Below are 17,179 nucleotides of genomic sequence, written 5' to 3'. Positions count from 1 at the left end.
GATTGCAACCATACATATAATTCAGTTACCTGAACTTGTTTGAAATTTTCCTTTTTTAATAGTTGTCATATTCCTTGAAACAGACTCATTATTTTCTTCATATGAATATTTTGATATTAACTAAAAATAATAATTATCTCTTATGTACATATTTTTCAGGGTTTATTGCAAACAAATCCTTAAGATTCCAGTAGCTATATGGAAAGAGTTTTTTGGAGAAGTCAAGACTAAATTAATATTCTGACTTTGATCACTGCTACCTTTGCAAGTTTAGGTAAGTTACTTCATTTTCAGAACTTTCCTTTTTTTTTTTTCATATTTGAGCTATTTACCCATTTAATTAATTAATTAATTTTTAATTGACAGATGATTACTTTACAGAATTTTGTTGTTTTCTGTCAAACTTCAATATGAATCAGTCATAGGCATATATATATCCCCTCCTTTTTGAAACTCCCTCCCATCTCCCTTTCCATCTCACCCCTCTGGGTTGATACAGAGCCCCTCTTTGAGTTTCCTGAGCAATACAGCAAATTCCCATTGGCTATCTATTTTACATATGGTAATATGTTTCCATGTTACTCTTCCATACAGCTCAACCTCTCCTCCCCTTTCCCCATGTCCATAAGTCTATCCTTTATGTTTCTCCATTGCTGCCCCGCACATAAATTCTTCAGTAACATTTTTCTAGATTCTGTATATATGCATTAGTATACAATATTTATCTTTCTCTTTCTGACTTACTTCCCTCTGCATAATAGGCTCTAGGTTCATCCACAGCATTAGAACTGACTCAAATGTGTTCCTTTTTATGACTGAGTAATATTCTATTGTGTATATGTACCATTACTTCTTTATCCATTCATCTGTTGATAGACATTTAGGTGGGGTCCATGTTCTAGCTATTGTAAATAGTGCTTCAATGAACAATGGGATACATGTATCTTTTTCAATTTTGGTTCCTCAGGGTATATGCCTAGGAGTGGGATTGCTGGGTCATATGGTGGTTTTATTCCTAGTTTTTTAAGGAATCTCCATACCATCTTCCATAGTGGCTGTATCAGTTTACATTCCCACCAACCATGCAAGAGTCTTCCCTTTTCTCCACACCCTCTCCAGCATTTATTGTTTGTAGACTTTTTGGTGATGGCCATTCTCACTGGTGTGAGGTGATATCTCATAGTAGTTTTGATTTGCATTTCTTTAATAATGAATGATGTTGAGCATCTTTTCATGTGTTTATTAGCCATCTGTATGCTTCTTTGGAGAAATGTCTTTTTCCCACTTTTTGACAGGGTTATTTGTTTTCCTGGTATTGAGTTATATGAGCTGCTGTATATTTTGGAAATTAATCCTTTGCCAGTTGTTTCATTTACTATTATTTTCTCCCATGCTGAGGGTTGTCTTTTTACCTCACTGTAGTTTCCTTTGCTGTGCAAAGGATTTTAAGTTTAATCAGGTCCCACATGTTTACTTTTGTTTTTATTTCCATTACTCTAGGAGGTGGGTCATAAAGGATCTTGCTTTGATTTATGTCATTGAGTGTTCTGCTTATGTTTTCCTCTAAGAGTTTTATAGTTTCCGGCCTTATATTTAGGTCTTTAATCCATTTTGAGCTTATCTTTGTGTGGTGTTAGGAAGTGTTCTAATTTCATTCTTTTACATGTAGCTGTCCAGTTTTCCCAGCACTGTTTATTGAAGAAACTGTCTTTGCCCAATTGTATATTCTTGCCTCCTTTGTCAAAAATAAGGTACCCATACGTGCATGGGTTTATTTCTGGGCTTTCTATTTTGTTCCATTGGTCTATATTTCTGTTTTTGTGCCAGTAATATACTGTCTTGATGACTGTAGCTTTGTAACATAATCTGAAGTCAGTAAGGTTGATTTCTCCAGCTCCACTCTTCTTTCTCAAGACTACTTTGGTTACTTGGGGTCTTTTGTGTTTCCATATGAATTGTGAAACATTCATTCTAGTTCTGTGAAAAATGCCATTGGTAATTTGATTGGGGTTGCACTGAATCTGAGATTGCATTTGGTAGTATAGTCATTTTCACAATATTGATTCTTTCTACTCAGGAACATGAAATATCTATCTGTTTATGCTGTCTTTGATTTCTTTTATTATTGTCTTATAATTTTGTGCGTATAATTTTCTCTCCTTAGGTAAATTTATTCCTAGATATTTTATTCTTTTGTTGCAATGGTTAATGGGATTGATTCCTTAATTTCTTTTTCTGATTTTTCAGTGTTAGTATATAGAAATTCAAGTGATTTCTGTGTATTGATTTTGTATTTTTAAATTAAAGGTAATAATGCAAAAGGGTGATAATGTTTCCAAAGGATATTAGATGCGCATGAAAATCTCCTAATCCTGCTCAAATACTGCTCTTTTTCCTTTTTATTTACCATCACCAATTTGATAAGATTGTCTTGAGTTCCATCAGAAAGACTGATCAATGGTATAATTTTCAGTATTTACCAAGTTTCAGACTTCCAGTAAATGTATTCTGTCATCCTTAAAGTCCTCAGCAAGTGAGACATATTACAGCTTGAATGGAAACAATGTGTCCTCCATATTGTGCTGCTCTTGACTTGGTTCACATCTGAAAATAGAAAATATTGCCCACATCCCAAGGTGACCATTTTTCTCTAAGATTCCTTTGAGACACAAACTAAAGATGCCCAGACTCTCCACTCATTGTTAGATTAATGATGCTTTTTAACAGGCAGTTTTGAAGAAAGTCAAAGCCTAAGATGAAATTTGTGCCTCCTTACCCATGTCTGAATAGGGGAATGCAAATGTAAAATACAGCAAAGAGGACTTCAAATCTAAAATGACTTAGATAAATAGAAGGGAAAAACACAGAATCTTTGCTTTGTCATTAATTTTCCATCAATATGATAATTTATTCCACAAAAACTCAAATGTGAAACCTAGTTATACCATTGTCATGAGAATTGTGACATTAATGATGCAAAAAATTACTTTATAAGTAATTTTACCAATATCCTTACTGTCATGTAAGGATATTGGTAACTAGTGCTGGAAATTACAGTGAAGCATTAAACTCTAAGTTAAATTATAAAAGAAAGCTATGTAATATGTTATTAAATAGTATTGATTTCCTGAAAACTTATGAGGTACTTACTTCAAATTCTTCAAGAGCAAACAAATTCCTAACTTGTCCTCCCAGTGCAATATTTCTGAGAGTTTTTTTAGATAGCTGAGGTTATTAAATTCATTATATTATATTAAATCTAGATGAAAAATGCTTATTTTTCAGTTAATTATTATTGACAAGCCTACCTTTAGAAGAACTAAGACAGGGAAACAAAAGATGATTATAATGTAATATGATTAAGATGTTTATATAAGAATGTTATTTTAAACAGTAGAGCTAATAAAGTGAATGTTTAAATTATATGAAAGAAAAAGGGATGAGAGAGCTAATTTTCAGATACTTAACATACAGTAATTTATACACACATTCATTTATGTACACATACTGACACAGGCACACACACTTATACCTATGTATGTAAAGGTGTGAAGAAGTGAAGTGAAGTCACTCAGTCGTGTCTGACTTTTTGCAACCCCATGGACTATAGCCTACCGGGCTCCCCTGTCCATGGGATTTTCCAGGTAAGAATACTGGAGTGGGTTGCCATTTCCTTCTTCAGGGGAACTTCCTGACCCAGGGATCGAACCCGGGTCTCCCACATTGTAGGCTTTACTGTCTCAGCCACAATCTAGCTAAAATTTAAATGGTTTAAAGAAAAATCATTAATTCATTTAGCTCAGCAAAAAGAACAGATAACTAATATGCATCTGGTTTGAATTTACTTTAATCTTGCAAGATGTTATCATTGGGACAGGCTGCATGAAGCCTGCACAGGATCTTCCTGCATATTTCTTTGCAACTTATACTTAACCTATGACTGTGTCAAAAAATGTTTTCTAAAATAGGACAATGTTGTACTATTTTTTTTTTTTAGCAAAAAGGGTATTTTGAGGGAAATTGTGCTGTCATTTTTAAGATATGTATGTATGTGAAAGTTGCTCAGTCGTATCTGATTCTTTGTGGCCCCATGGACCATAGAGTCCATAGAATTCTCCAGGCCAAAATACTGCAGTAGGTAGCCTTTCCCTTCTCCAGGGGATCTTCCCAACCCAGGGATCAAACCCAGGTCTCCTGTATTGTGGGCAGATTCTTTACCAGCTGAGCCACAAGGGAAGCCCAAGGATACTGGAGTGGGTAGCCTATCCCTTCTCCAGGGTATCTTCTTGACCCAGGAATTGAACTGGAGTCTCCCGCATTGTAGGTGGATTCTTTACTAACTGAGCTACCAGGGAAGCCCGGCTTTTAAGGTGAGCTATACTAAATGTGAGTTTAAAATGTGTAAGTGATTACAGAAACTAAATTTTACCATAGGATTTAAAATTGGAAATAAAATATCAATGGGAATTTAAAAATCCCTTCCTCTTCTGTAGAAATTGGAAATCATTTTTATTCATTTACCTGGGGTTGATTGTTATAATTCATCTAGAATATTATGTGGGAAGCAGTGTAGAAACAAATCAGACTGTTTTATTTCTGAAGCCACAGGTGAAACATTTCTTTAGAGAAAATTTAAAATGGGGTTATGAATCACTTGTTCAAAGTTTCCTCTTTGAAAAGAAAATACATTTTGATTATGTGACAATTAAATGAAAGTTTTCTTTTGACTTCACTAAACATTTTAATTATAGACGTGAACTTAAAATGTCTCAATACCCTCATCACAAATTCAGGGCCATAATGAACTATTCCAAATGTTATTTTCATATGCTTTAGCAATATGCAATATTTGTTATAATTAGTTTACAAATTAATAGAAACAGTGAAATATCCCTTCAAATGATCTGATAAAAGATATATAACAGAAATACACATTAAAATTATTAAAGAATGTAATATTAAATTTAAAAAAGAATGAATTGAAGTTGCAAAGATTCAACATACTCATTTTCTAAATAAAAATTGACAAACTAAAATCCTATCAATGTACAAACACAGGTGTCATTATTTGAAGTCAATGCGGTCTGTTCATATAGAGATTGTAAGCCTGGTGAATTAATGATTTTTCAACCTGTATCTGAAAGTAGCAGGGCTTCCATGGTATGCTATAAGAATAACTTAACTATTTTTTAATAATTAGGCTTCCCTAGTAGCTCAACTGTAGTGTCTGCCTGAATGTAGAAGACCCTGGTTCAATTTCTGGGTCAGGAAGATCAACTGGAGAAGCGATAAGCTATGCACTCCAGTATTCTTGGGCTTCCCTGGTGACCTAGGTGGTAAAGAATCCACTTACAAATTGAAACCTGGTAGAGATTGTTCAGTTCAGTTCATTTCCGTTAAGTCGTTCAGTTGTGTCCAACTCTTTGTGACACCATGGGCTGCATCATGCCGGGTTTTCCTGTCCATCACCACCTCCCAGAGTTTGCTCAAACTCATGTCCATCAAGTTGATGATGCCATCCAACCATCTCATCCTGCCTTCAATCTTTCCCAGCATCAGGGTCTTTTCCAATGAGTCAGTTCTTCCCATCAGGTGGCCAAAGTTTTGGAGCTTCAGTATCAGTCCTTCCAATGAATATTCAGGACTGGTTTCCTTTAGGATTAACTAGTTTGATCTCCTTGCAGTCCAGGGGACTCTCAAGGGTCTTCTCCAACACCACAGTTCAAAAGCATCAGTTCTTCAGCACTCAGCTTTCTTTATGGCCCAACTAATTATTCTGGTTAAAACAGAAATTTCAGCTTATAAATTTGATTGTTGTTGTTATTCAGTTGCTAAGTTGTGTCTGACTCTCTGTGATATCATGGGCTGCAGCACACCTGGCTCCTCTGCCCTCCACTGTTGCCTGGAGTTTGCTTAAATTAATGACCATTGAATATGTGATGCCATCCAACCATCTTATCCTATGTTGACCACTTCTCCTCCTGCCTTCAATCTTTCCCAGCATCAAAGTCTTTTCCAATGACTCAAATCTTTGCATCATGCGGCCAAAGTATTGAAGCTTCAGCTTTGGTATCAGCCCTTTCAATGTGTGTTCAGGGTCCCTTTCTCTTAAGATTGACTGGTTTGATCTCCTTTCTGTCTAAGGAACTCTCAAGATTCTTCTCCAGCACCACAATTTGAAAGCATCAATTCTTTGGTGCTCAGTCTTCTTTATGGTCCAGCTATCACATCCATGTGTTACTACTGGAAAAACCGTAGCTTTCACTACATGAACCTTTGTTGTCAAAGTGATGTCTCTGCTTTTTTTTTTTTTTTTTTAATATGCTATCTACATTTGTCATAGCTTTTCTTCAAGGAGCGAGTGTTTTTTAATTTCATGGCTGCAGTCACCATACACAGTGATTTTGGAGCCCAAGAAAATAAAATATGTCACTTCTGCCTTTTCCCCTTCTGTTGTCCATGAAATGATGGGATCGGATGCCAAAATCCTAGTTTTTTGAATGTCGAGTTCCCAGCCAGCTTTTTTACTCTCCTTTTCACCCTCATCAAGATGCTTTTTAGTTCATTTTAGCTTTCTGCCATTAGAATGGTATCATTTGCATATATGAGGCAATAAATATCTCTCCCAGCAATCTTGATTCCAGCTTGTAATTCATTCAACCTGGTATTTCATATGATGTACTGTGCATATAAATTAAATAAGCAGGGGATAATATGCATCCTTGACATACTTCTTTTCTTATTTTGAACCAGTCACTTGTCCCATGTCCAGTTCTAATTGTTGCTTCTTGTCCCACATACAAATTTCTCAGGAAGTAGTCTGGTGTTCCCATCTCTTTAAGATTTTTCCACACTTCATAGTGATTCACAGAGTAAAAGGCCTTAGTGTAGTCAATGAACCAGAAATAGATGTTTTTCTGGAACTCCGTTGCTTTTTCTATAATCCAGTGGATATTGGCAATTTGATCTCTGGTTCCTCTGCCTTTTCTAAACCCAGCTGGGAATTCTCAGTTCAAGTACTACTTAAGTCTAGCTTGAATGATTTTGAGCATAAACTTGCTAGCATGTGAAATGAGCATAATTTTACAATAGTTTGAACTGCCTATGTCATTGCCCTTCTTTGAAACTGGAATAAAAACCGAACTTTTTCAGTCCTGTGGCCACTGCTATTTTCCCAATTTGCTGACATATTGAGTGCAGCACTTGAACAGCATCATCTTTTAGAAAAAAGAAAAAAAAGAATTTTAATAGCTCAGCTGGAATTCTGCCTCTTCCACTAGCTTTGTTCATAAAATTTGATTGAGTTGCTTACACTTTCTCTTAGTTTCTCTGTAGGATTTTCAGTCTACTCTGCCTTAAAAAAGAACAGGATTTCTGCACATAAATGATATTTGGACAACTTTGGGAACTTATGTAGACATTTATATGGAAGAAGAGTTCGAAAGAACAGCAATTGAACTGCTGAGATAATTCCTGTCAGCTGTAAGGCTCAGAACTGGCTTGTGTCCATCAGAAGCATTCTGGTCCTGTGGTCTCACTGAAGGCAGACTTGTGTATATTATCTTTGATCAAGTTATGCTTCCGTGATTTTGGCCAAAGATGGAACATTTTTAAACTGTTCAGAACTTTACTGTTGAACTTGCAACATTAAATAAATAATCCATGGTGTTATTTCTTTTCCTTTTAACTATGAGTTAGTTCTGACTTATGGTTCTGGGCTTAAATATCACAATATAAAATTTTCATTTATAAGATGGTAAAAGTCTATATAGTTTCTAGACATAAAAACCCAATTCAGTTCTAGTTTTGTTTTTGTTTTTAAAATACAAAAATTGAAATAAATAGCCATTATAACATATTCCACTGTCTTAGTCTTCTAGGGCTGCCTAGCATATATGTATATATAAATGTATTTTCTCACAATTCCAAAGTCTGGCTATATGATATCAGGATGCCAACATGGTCAGTTTCTCATGATGGCTATCTTCCTGGCTCACAGATGGCCACCTTCTCTCTGTGTTCTATAGGGTAGAGAAAAAAAGCAAACCATCTGGTGTGTTTTCTTATAAGGACACTATGGCCAGAAGCTTTTTAATGAATCTATTTGAGTTCCTGGGCTTCCCTGGTGGCCCAGATGGTAAAGAATCTGCCTGCAAGGCAGGAGACCTGGGTTGTATCCTTGGGTCAGGAAGATCCCCTGGAGAAGGAATGGCTATCTACTCCGGTATTCTTGCCTGGAGCCTCCCATGGACAGAGGAGCCTGGTGGGCTACTGTCCATGGAGTCACAAAGAGTTGGATACAACTGAGTGATCAATACACACTAAAAATCACAAAGGCCCCATGACCCTCCAGATTTTTATCTAACCTTGATTGCCTCCCAAATATCCTGTATACAAATACTATTTCACTGGGGGTTAGAGCTTCAACATACGGATTTAAAGTGAACACAAATATTCAGCCCATAACATCTACCACAATAGGAGTCTTTTTTAAGACATATTTTTAACAAAAGTTTGACCATTTAAAGAGAAATGAGAGATAAAATGCACAGTGTTTGTTGCATTTGACATCCTTCCTAAGTGCAACAAGAGAATGCACTGGTCATAGCAAACACTATGACTACTACTAACCCCAATAGAACAAGAGAAGACTCTACACATGGACATCAACAGATGGTCAACACTGAAATCAGATTGATTATATTCTTTGCAGCCAAAGATGGAGAAGCTCTATACAGTAATCAAAAACAAGACTGGGAGCTGACTGAGGTTCAGATCATGAACTCTTCATTGCCAAATTCAGACTTAAAGAAAGTGGGCAAAACCACTAGACCATTCAGGTATGACCTAGATCAAAACCCTTATGATTATACAGTGGAAGTGAGAAATAGATTTAAGGGACTAGATTTGAGAGATAGAGTGCCTGATGAACGATGGATGGAGGTTCATGGCATTTTACAGGAGACAGGAATCAAGACAATCCCCAAGAAAAAGAAATGCAAAAAAGCAAAATGACTGTCTGAGGAGGCCTTACAAATAGGTGTGTAAAGAAGAGAAGCAAAAAGCAACGGAGAAAAGAAAAAATATACCCATTTGAATGCAGAGTTCCAAAGAATAACAAGAGGAGATAAGAATGCAAAGAAATAGAGGAAAACAATAGAATGGGAAAGACTAGAGATCTCGGGAAAGACTACAGATCTCTTCTGAGAGAAGGAAATGGCAACCCACTCCAGTACTCTTGCCTGGCAAATCCCATGGACAGAGGATCCTGGTAGGCTGCAGTCCATGGGTTTGCTAGGAGTTGGACACGCCTGAGCGACTTCACTTTCACTTTTCATTTTCATGCATTGGAAAAGGAAATGGCAACCCCTTCCAGGATTCTTGCCTGGAGAATCCCAGGGATGGGGGAGCCTAGTGGGCTGCCATCTCTGGGGTCGCACAGAGTCGGACATGACTGAAGCGAGTTAGCAACAGCATCAGCAGCAGAGATCTCTTCAAGAAAATTAGAGATACCAAGGGAACATTTCATGTACAGATGGGCTCAATAAAGGACTGAAATGGTATGGAAGCAGAAGATATTAAGAAGATGTTGCAAGAATACATAGAAGAACTATTCAAAAAAGATCTTCATGACTCATATAACAGTGATGGTTTGATCACTCACCTAGAGCCAGACATCCTGGAATGTGAAGTCAAGTGGGCCTTAGAAAGCATCACTACGAACAAAGCTAGTGGAGATGATGGAATTCCAGCTGAGCTATTTCAAATCTTGAAAGATGATACTGTGAAAGTGCTTCACTAAGTTTTCCAGCAAATTTGGAAAATTCAGCCATGGCCACAGGATTGAAAACGATCAATTTTCATTCCAATCCCAAAGAAAGGCAATGCCAAAGAATGCTCAGACTACCACACAATTGCACTCATCTCACATGCTAGTAAAGTATGCTCAAAATTCTCCAAGCCAGGCTTCAGCAATACGTGAACCTTGAACTTCCAGATGTTCAAGTTTGTTTTAGAAAAGGCAGAGGAACCAGAGATCAAATTGCCAACATCCGCTGGATCATGGAAAATGCAAGAGAGTTCCAGAAAAACATCTTTTCTGCTTTATCTATGCCAAAACTTTTGACTGTGTGGATCACAAGAAACTGTGGAAAATTCTGAAACACATGGAAAGATCAGACCATCTGACCTGCCTCTTGAGAAACAGGTATTCAGGTCAGGAAGCAACAGTTAGAACTGGACATGGAACAACAGACTGGTTCCAAATAGGAAAAGGAGTACATCAAGGTTGTATATTGTCACCCTGCTTATTTGATTTATATGCAGAGTACATCATGAGAAATGCTGGGCTGGACAAAACACAAGCTGGAATCAAGATTGCCAGGAGAAACATCAATAACCTTGGATATGCAGATGATAGCACCCTTATGCATAAAGTAAAGAAGAACTAAAGACCCTCTTGTTGAAAGTGAAAGAGTAGAGTGAAAAAGTTGGCTTTCAGAGAACTAAACATTCAGAAAACTAAGATCGTGGCATCCGGTCCCATCACTTCATGGCAAATAGATGGGGAAACAGTGGAAACAGTGTCTGACTTTATTTTTTTGGGCTCCAAAATCACTGCAGATGGTGATTGAAGCCATGAAATTAGAAGAGGCTTACTCCTTGGAAGGAAAGTTATGACCAACCTAGACAGCTTATTAAAAAGCAGAGACATTCCTTTGTCAACAAAGGTCCATCTAGTCAAGGCTATGGTTTTTCCTGTGGTCATGTATGGATGTGAGAGTTGGACTATAAACAAAGCTAAGCACCAAAGAATTGCAGCTTTTGAACTGTGGTGTTGGAGAAGACTCCTGAGAGTCCCTTGGAATGCAAGGAGATCCAACCAGTCCATCCTAAAGAGATCAGTCCTGGGTGTTCATTGGAAGGACTGATGTTGAAGGTGAAACTCCAGTCCTTCGGCCACCTGATGTGAAGAGCTGACTCATTTGAAAAGACCCTGATTTTTGGAAAGATTGAGGGCAAGAGGAGAAGGGGACGACAGAGGTTGAGATGGTTGGATGGCATCACCGACTCAATGGACATGAGTTTGGGTAAACTCCGGGAGTAGGTGATGGACAGGGAGGCCTGGCATGTTCCGGTTCCTGGGATCACAAAGAATCAGACACGACTGAGGAACCGACCTGAACTGAACTAAGTGCACCAGATCATTTTGTATTGAAAATAAATGTGGTGGATCTTATAAAGGCCTTATATAAGAAACTATATTTGCTTCTAGGTCATACTAGGAGAGAGGGAAATTATATGTGCACTTTAAAATTGATAAAAATAAGACTCATAGAGGTACCATGATTTGGCCACCATATTTCAAAGACAGGAACTCTAGTTTTCATGCTGGCTTCATGAAGACCCTGAGATTACTGAATGATGTTTTACTCTTTTACTAAAAAAAGAAATGTCTAACAATATTTCTATAATTTTATCTCAACTTTTTCTTTTATTTTGAGCATTGGAACAACATTTGGCTAAACATTAACACCATAAATGCTTCTATATTTTACTTTCCCATAACTTTTCCTTTATTGATTGGATAGTTTGTATAGTATTTCTGTAATACTATATATCATAGTATATATATATATATATATACACTATATAATACAATATATCAGTAATAATCATCTACCTAAAATTTTCAGGATTACAGCTTTCTTGTAACCTACCATGAATAGATAACTATTTCTTTAACATATTATACCAGAACATCTTCTGTGGGTAGAAATAGTGTGAAAATTCTTACTAATCTGCAAAAATCCTTTTAAACAGGCAAAAGTAATGAAACTAAGTGTTGATTTTACATATTTTCCTACTTCTTGCCTCAGTGTTCTCTAGAATTCTGTCAGTTTTATATGTTTTTCTCAATATGGAAGACCTCAAACTTACAAACACATTTCAATAAAAGTCTAGCTCAGTTCACAGTATATCTGGAATGGGCACTGACTTAGGAAGAAGATAACTATTGGTTTGATATCTGAATTCATATTTTAAATTGTGTAGAAGCAATTATTATTATACTCCAGTTTTTATCTAAAAATGATATTATTACTCTAATATTTCTTATGTAGAATTGTGGCAAAGATTAAATGGTTTAAATTATATAGTACATCTTAGTATAGTATTCTATACATATGGTAAAATAATTAACTAATGACCTGTCTTCATTAAAATTTTGGTAATAGCCTACTTGTTTTATATGACATTCCTTTGAAGCCATCATACTGTCCTCAGTTTTGAAAAGACTTAAGATTCAGAAATTTGGAGTTATAATCTAAAAATATTATTGCAGGTAAATAAATGATGAGTATTCAGAACATTTAAACATTCATTTAAATATATACAGTTTATGAACGAAAATAGGATTGAGAGCCAGTGCTAATGTAAACATCTATTTCAATGAAGTCTTAAACATCTTAGAAAATGACTATTTCTAGCCTAGTAATTATTTCTAGCCTCATAATTATTAATACCTGTATTGAATGACTCTCTGGTGGTTTAACCTATATATTTAAAATTATATGTTATTGAAATCACAGGCTATCATCAGGAGATTTCTCATCCATTTATATAGCAGAGAATAGACTAGGGGGTAAACATTTTCAGTATGAATTATCAGGAATTATTGAGATTAAGAATTCATCTGAAGCAAACTTTTTCATATTAATATTTTACACCGACATACACAAACTGATAGATAAGGGCACCGAAAGATAAATCTACCTGTATTTTTCTTTTTTATGTAAGCACTTCTCATAAATAGTGTCATCAAAGGCTATATTTAATGTCTGCTCTGATTGCAGCTTTCTTTAAGTCTAACAGTGGTTCTTTAAATATAAGAAGATTCTATTAATATGGAGCTTAGTTCTTCATTTCTCAGACATTTCAAGTTTTTATGTCTTAGCCCCAGAATTTAGGAGTATACTGTGTGAAGGGTGAAATGTGTTTAATTTAAAATTGATCAAAGCAGGCTTATGATATAGCATGATGGTAACTAATTTGGAATGAGTTGAATGGGATGAAACTTTCAGATATATGAGTAACTCATAAATTTTATTCACACACTTCCAAGCGTATTTGTAAGCAATTGAATAAATGGATTAGCATTATTATGACATGCCGGAGTCCACCTCCAGCAGCCAGGGAATCAGCCTGAAGGGGTGAGCAGTGTCGGTGGACAATGATGTAGCCTCTGACTCGAGGTACAGGACTACCTGTTTATTTCAAATTTCATGTTTTCTTTTATACTTTGACAAAAGCAATAGGTCAGAGGTTTGACATTTTTAGTTTCCCCCACCCAGATTTATTGTCTCCAGAAATCATTGTTGCCCTACAAACAGAGTTCCTATTTCAGCAATTCTCTCAGAATTGGCTTTACTATTATCTACTTCCTCTTATGTGTCCTATACTTAACTTGTGATTACATTGTAACTCATGCTACATTCCTCAGTTTATTTCTTATCTTTCTAAATCCTGTTTGTCCCTAGAATCTTAAGATCACTATCTCCTAAAAAGGCTTCTAGCTATTCTTAATTATTCCTAAACCCTAAGCTCAGATAACTTCTTTTGCCATAAACATCCCCCTCACAAAGAGGTCTCAGATAACAATCCTTCCCATGGCCTCAAGCTGCGGCCTAGGTGTTCATCCTGGAACATTCTTTGTAAAGATCCTTGAACAAATGTCAATGGTTACTTTATAGATTATTTTCTGGGCACAACTGCAGAAGGCTTTGTGCTTTTTCATGCTTCTCTCAAGAACAATAAGCACCTTAACATTCTTTCCAGCCAACTCAACTGAAGAAAGGAAAGAACAAGTCAGAATCACAAAACCTAACTCCCTCATCCTGGGACCGTGCCTGCGGGATGAGGAGACGGGGTTGAGGCTGTGCCTCCATTTTGTTAGTAATGCCTAACATGGCTCCCGACAATGACAGTATGGTTGTCCCTACTGAATTTGGTTTGTAGTACATCTGAAAGAAAAATAATTGATCTTAAAAACCAAGTGACTGATGTTATACATAAAATAGATTTATTTCTTCTGTTACATTCTTTGGACATATAATTCCTTTTCATTAAACATAAAATTTTTCTCAAAAACTTCAAAGGCATTTGTCTAAAGATTTTTTGTAATTCCATTGGTATGAATTGAATGCTTTTTAAACTTAATTCCTTAATTGATAGTATATGCTATTTATTAAGCTATGTTTTATCTGAAAGATTAGGCTTGTATATAGTTCTTTAACAGGTACATTTTTGTTGAAGTGTTGGGTTTGAACATATAAAGTATGATCAGGATCAAAATTTTAAACTACAAATTATAGGAAAGAGCAAAGTTGGACGGAAGGAGGTTATTTTTTAAAAAATGGGTGAATGCAGTAAGAAATACATAATATGTATTAAATTATTGCATACTGCTTACTAAACTTTTATATGTAAATGCATTTTTTTTTCATTATGAGTAACAGTTGAGGCCTCTGAATTTTTAAAACTCATCTTAAAAAATACTAATTCTTCTTTCTCCCATCAATATGATTCATTCATTTGACAAATACTTTTGATGTAGTTTCTACAAGGTCAGGCACTATTCTTAGCACATGGAATACAAAGGTGAATATTTCTTAATCATTTATGTATTTTATAGTAGTGTAACTTATAGTATTAAGAATTTCAAAGTATTATCAGTTAAGTTGGACATTTTATTTTCCAGTGCATTTGTTTAATTGTGAGGGATTTCCCCTCTGATGGAAAAGGATAAGAGGCTTATGGAAGCTTCCTGATAGGATAGACTGACTGAGGGGAAAACTGGGTCTTGTTCTGATAGGCTGGTCCATGCTCAGTAAATCTTTATCCAATTTTGTGTTGATAAGTGGAGCTGTGTTCCCTCCTTGCTATTTACCTGGGGCCAAACAAGACCCAGAGCTGACTGTGGCTCAGATCATGAACTCCTTATTGCCAAATTCAGACTTAAATTGAAAAAAGTAGGAAAAACCACTAGACCATTCAAGTATGGCCTAAATCAAATCCCTAACAATTATACAGTGGAAGTGAGAAATAGATTTAAAGGACTAGATCTGAGAGACAGAGTGCCTGATGAACGATGGGTGGAGGTTTGTGACATTGTACAGGAGACAGGGAGCAAGACCGTCCCCAAGAAAAAGAAATGGAAAAAGCAAAATGGCTGCTTGAGGAGTCCTTACAAATACCCATAAAAAGAAGAGAGGCAAAAAGAAAAGGAGAAAAGGAAAGATATACCAATTTGAATGCAGAGGTCCAAAGAATAGCAAGGAGAGATAAGAAAGCCTTCCTCAGTGATCAGTGCAAAGAAACAAAGGAAAATAATAGAATGGGAAAGACTAGAGATCACTTCAAGAAAATTAGATATACCAAGGGAACATTTTATGCAAAGATGGGTACAATAAAGAAACTAAAAAGCCTCTTGATGAAGGTGAAAGTGGAGAGTGAAAAAGTTGGCTTAAAGCTCAACATTCAGAAAATGAAGATCATGGCATCCGGTCCCATCCCTTCATGGGAAATAGATGGGGAAACAGTGGAAACAGTGTCAGACTTTATTTTTCTGGGCTTCAAAATCACTGCAGATGGTGACTGCAGCCATGAAATTAAAAGACACTTGTTCCTTGGAAGGAAAGTTATGGCCAACCTAGATAGCATATTCAAAAGCAGAGACATTACTTTGCCAACAAAGGTTTGTCTAGTCAAGGCTATGGTTTTTCCTGTGGTCATGTATGGATGTGAGAGTTGGACTGTGAAGAAGGCTGAGCGCCGAAGAATTGATGCTTTTGAACTGTGGTGTTGGAGAAGACTCTTGAGAGTCCCTTGGACTGCAAGGAGATCTAACCAGTCCATTTTGAAGGAGATCAGCCCTGGGATTTCTTTGAAAGGAATGATGCTAAAGCTGAAACTCCAGTACTTTGGCCACCTCATGCAAAGAGTTGACTCGTTGTAAAAGACTCTGATGCTGGGAGGGATTGGGGGCAGGAGGAGAAGGGGACGCCAGAGGATGAGATGGCTGGATGGCATCACTGACTCAATGGACATGAGTCTGAGTGAACTCCGGGAGTTGGTGATGGACAGGGAGACCTGGCGTGCTGCAATTCATGGGGTCGCAATGAGACGGACACGACTGAGTGACTGATCTGATCTGATCTGATCTGATAAGAGAAGCAGAAGATATTAAGAGGTGGCAAGAATTCACCGAACTTTACAAAAAAGATCTTCATGACCCAGATAATCACGATGGTGTGATCACTCAACTAGAGCCAGACATTTTGGAAGGTGAAGTCAAGTGGGTTTTAGGAAGCATCACTATGAACATAGGTAGTGGAGGTGATGGAATTCCAGTTGAGCTATATCAAATCCTAAAAGGTGATGATGTGAAAGTGCTGCACTCAGTATGTCAGCAAATTTGGAAAACTCAGCAATGGCTCCAGGACTGGAAAAGTTCAGTCTTCATTCCAATCCCTAAGAAGTGAAGTATGTAAAATCGCTCAGTCATGTTCAAGCATCAAATAGCCAGAGGTAAAATTGCCAACACCTGTTGGATCATCAAAACAGCAAGAGAGTTCCAGAAAAACATCTACTTCTGCTTTATTGACTATGCCAAAGCCTTTGGCTGTGTGGATCACAACAAATTGTAGAAAATTCTGAGAGTGATGGGAATACCAGACCACCTGACCTGCCTCTTGAGAAATCTGTATGTAGGTCAGGAAGCAACAGTTAGAACTGTACATGGAACAACAGACTGGTTCCAAATAGGAAAAGGAGTATGTCAAGGATGTATATTGTCACCTTGCTTATTTAACTTATATGCAGAGTACATCATGAGAAACACTGGGCCGGAGGAAGCACAAGCTGGAATCAAGATTGCCAGAAGAAATATCAACAACCTTAGATATGCAGATGACACCACCCTTATGGCAGAAAGTGAGGAAGAACTAAAGACCCTCTTGATGAAGATAAAAGAGGAGAGTGAAAAAGTTGGATTAAAGCTCAACATTCAGAAAACTAAGATCATGGCATCCAGTCCCATCACTTCATGGCAAATGATGGGAAAACAGTAGAAACAGTGGCTAACTTTATTTTTCTGGGCTCAAAAATCACTGCAGGTGGT

The sequence above is a fragment of the Bos javanicus genome, chromosome 1 (genome assembly GCF_032452875.1).
Source record: "Bos javanicus breed banteng chromosome 1, ARS-OSU_banteng_1.0, whole genome shotgun sequence".
Classification (NCBI taxonomy): domain Eukaryota; kingdom Metazoa; phylum Chordata; class Mammalia; order Artiodactyla; family Bovidae; genus Bos; species Bos javanicus.
The sequence above is the reverse complement of the archived record's forward strand: the minus strand, read 5'-3'. Positions refer to the sequence as shown.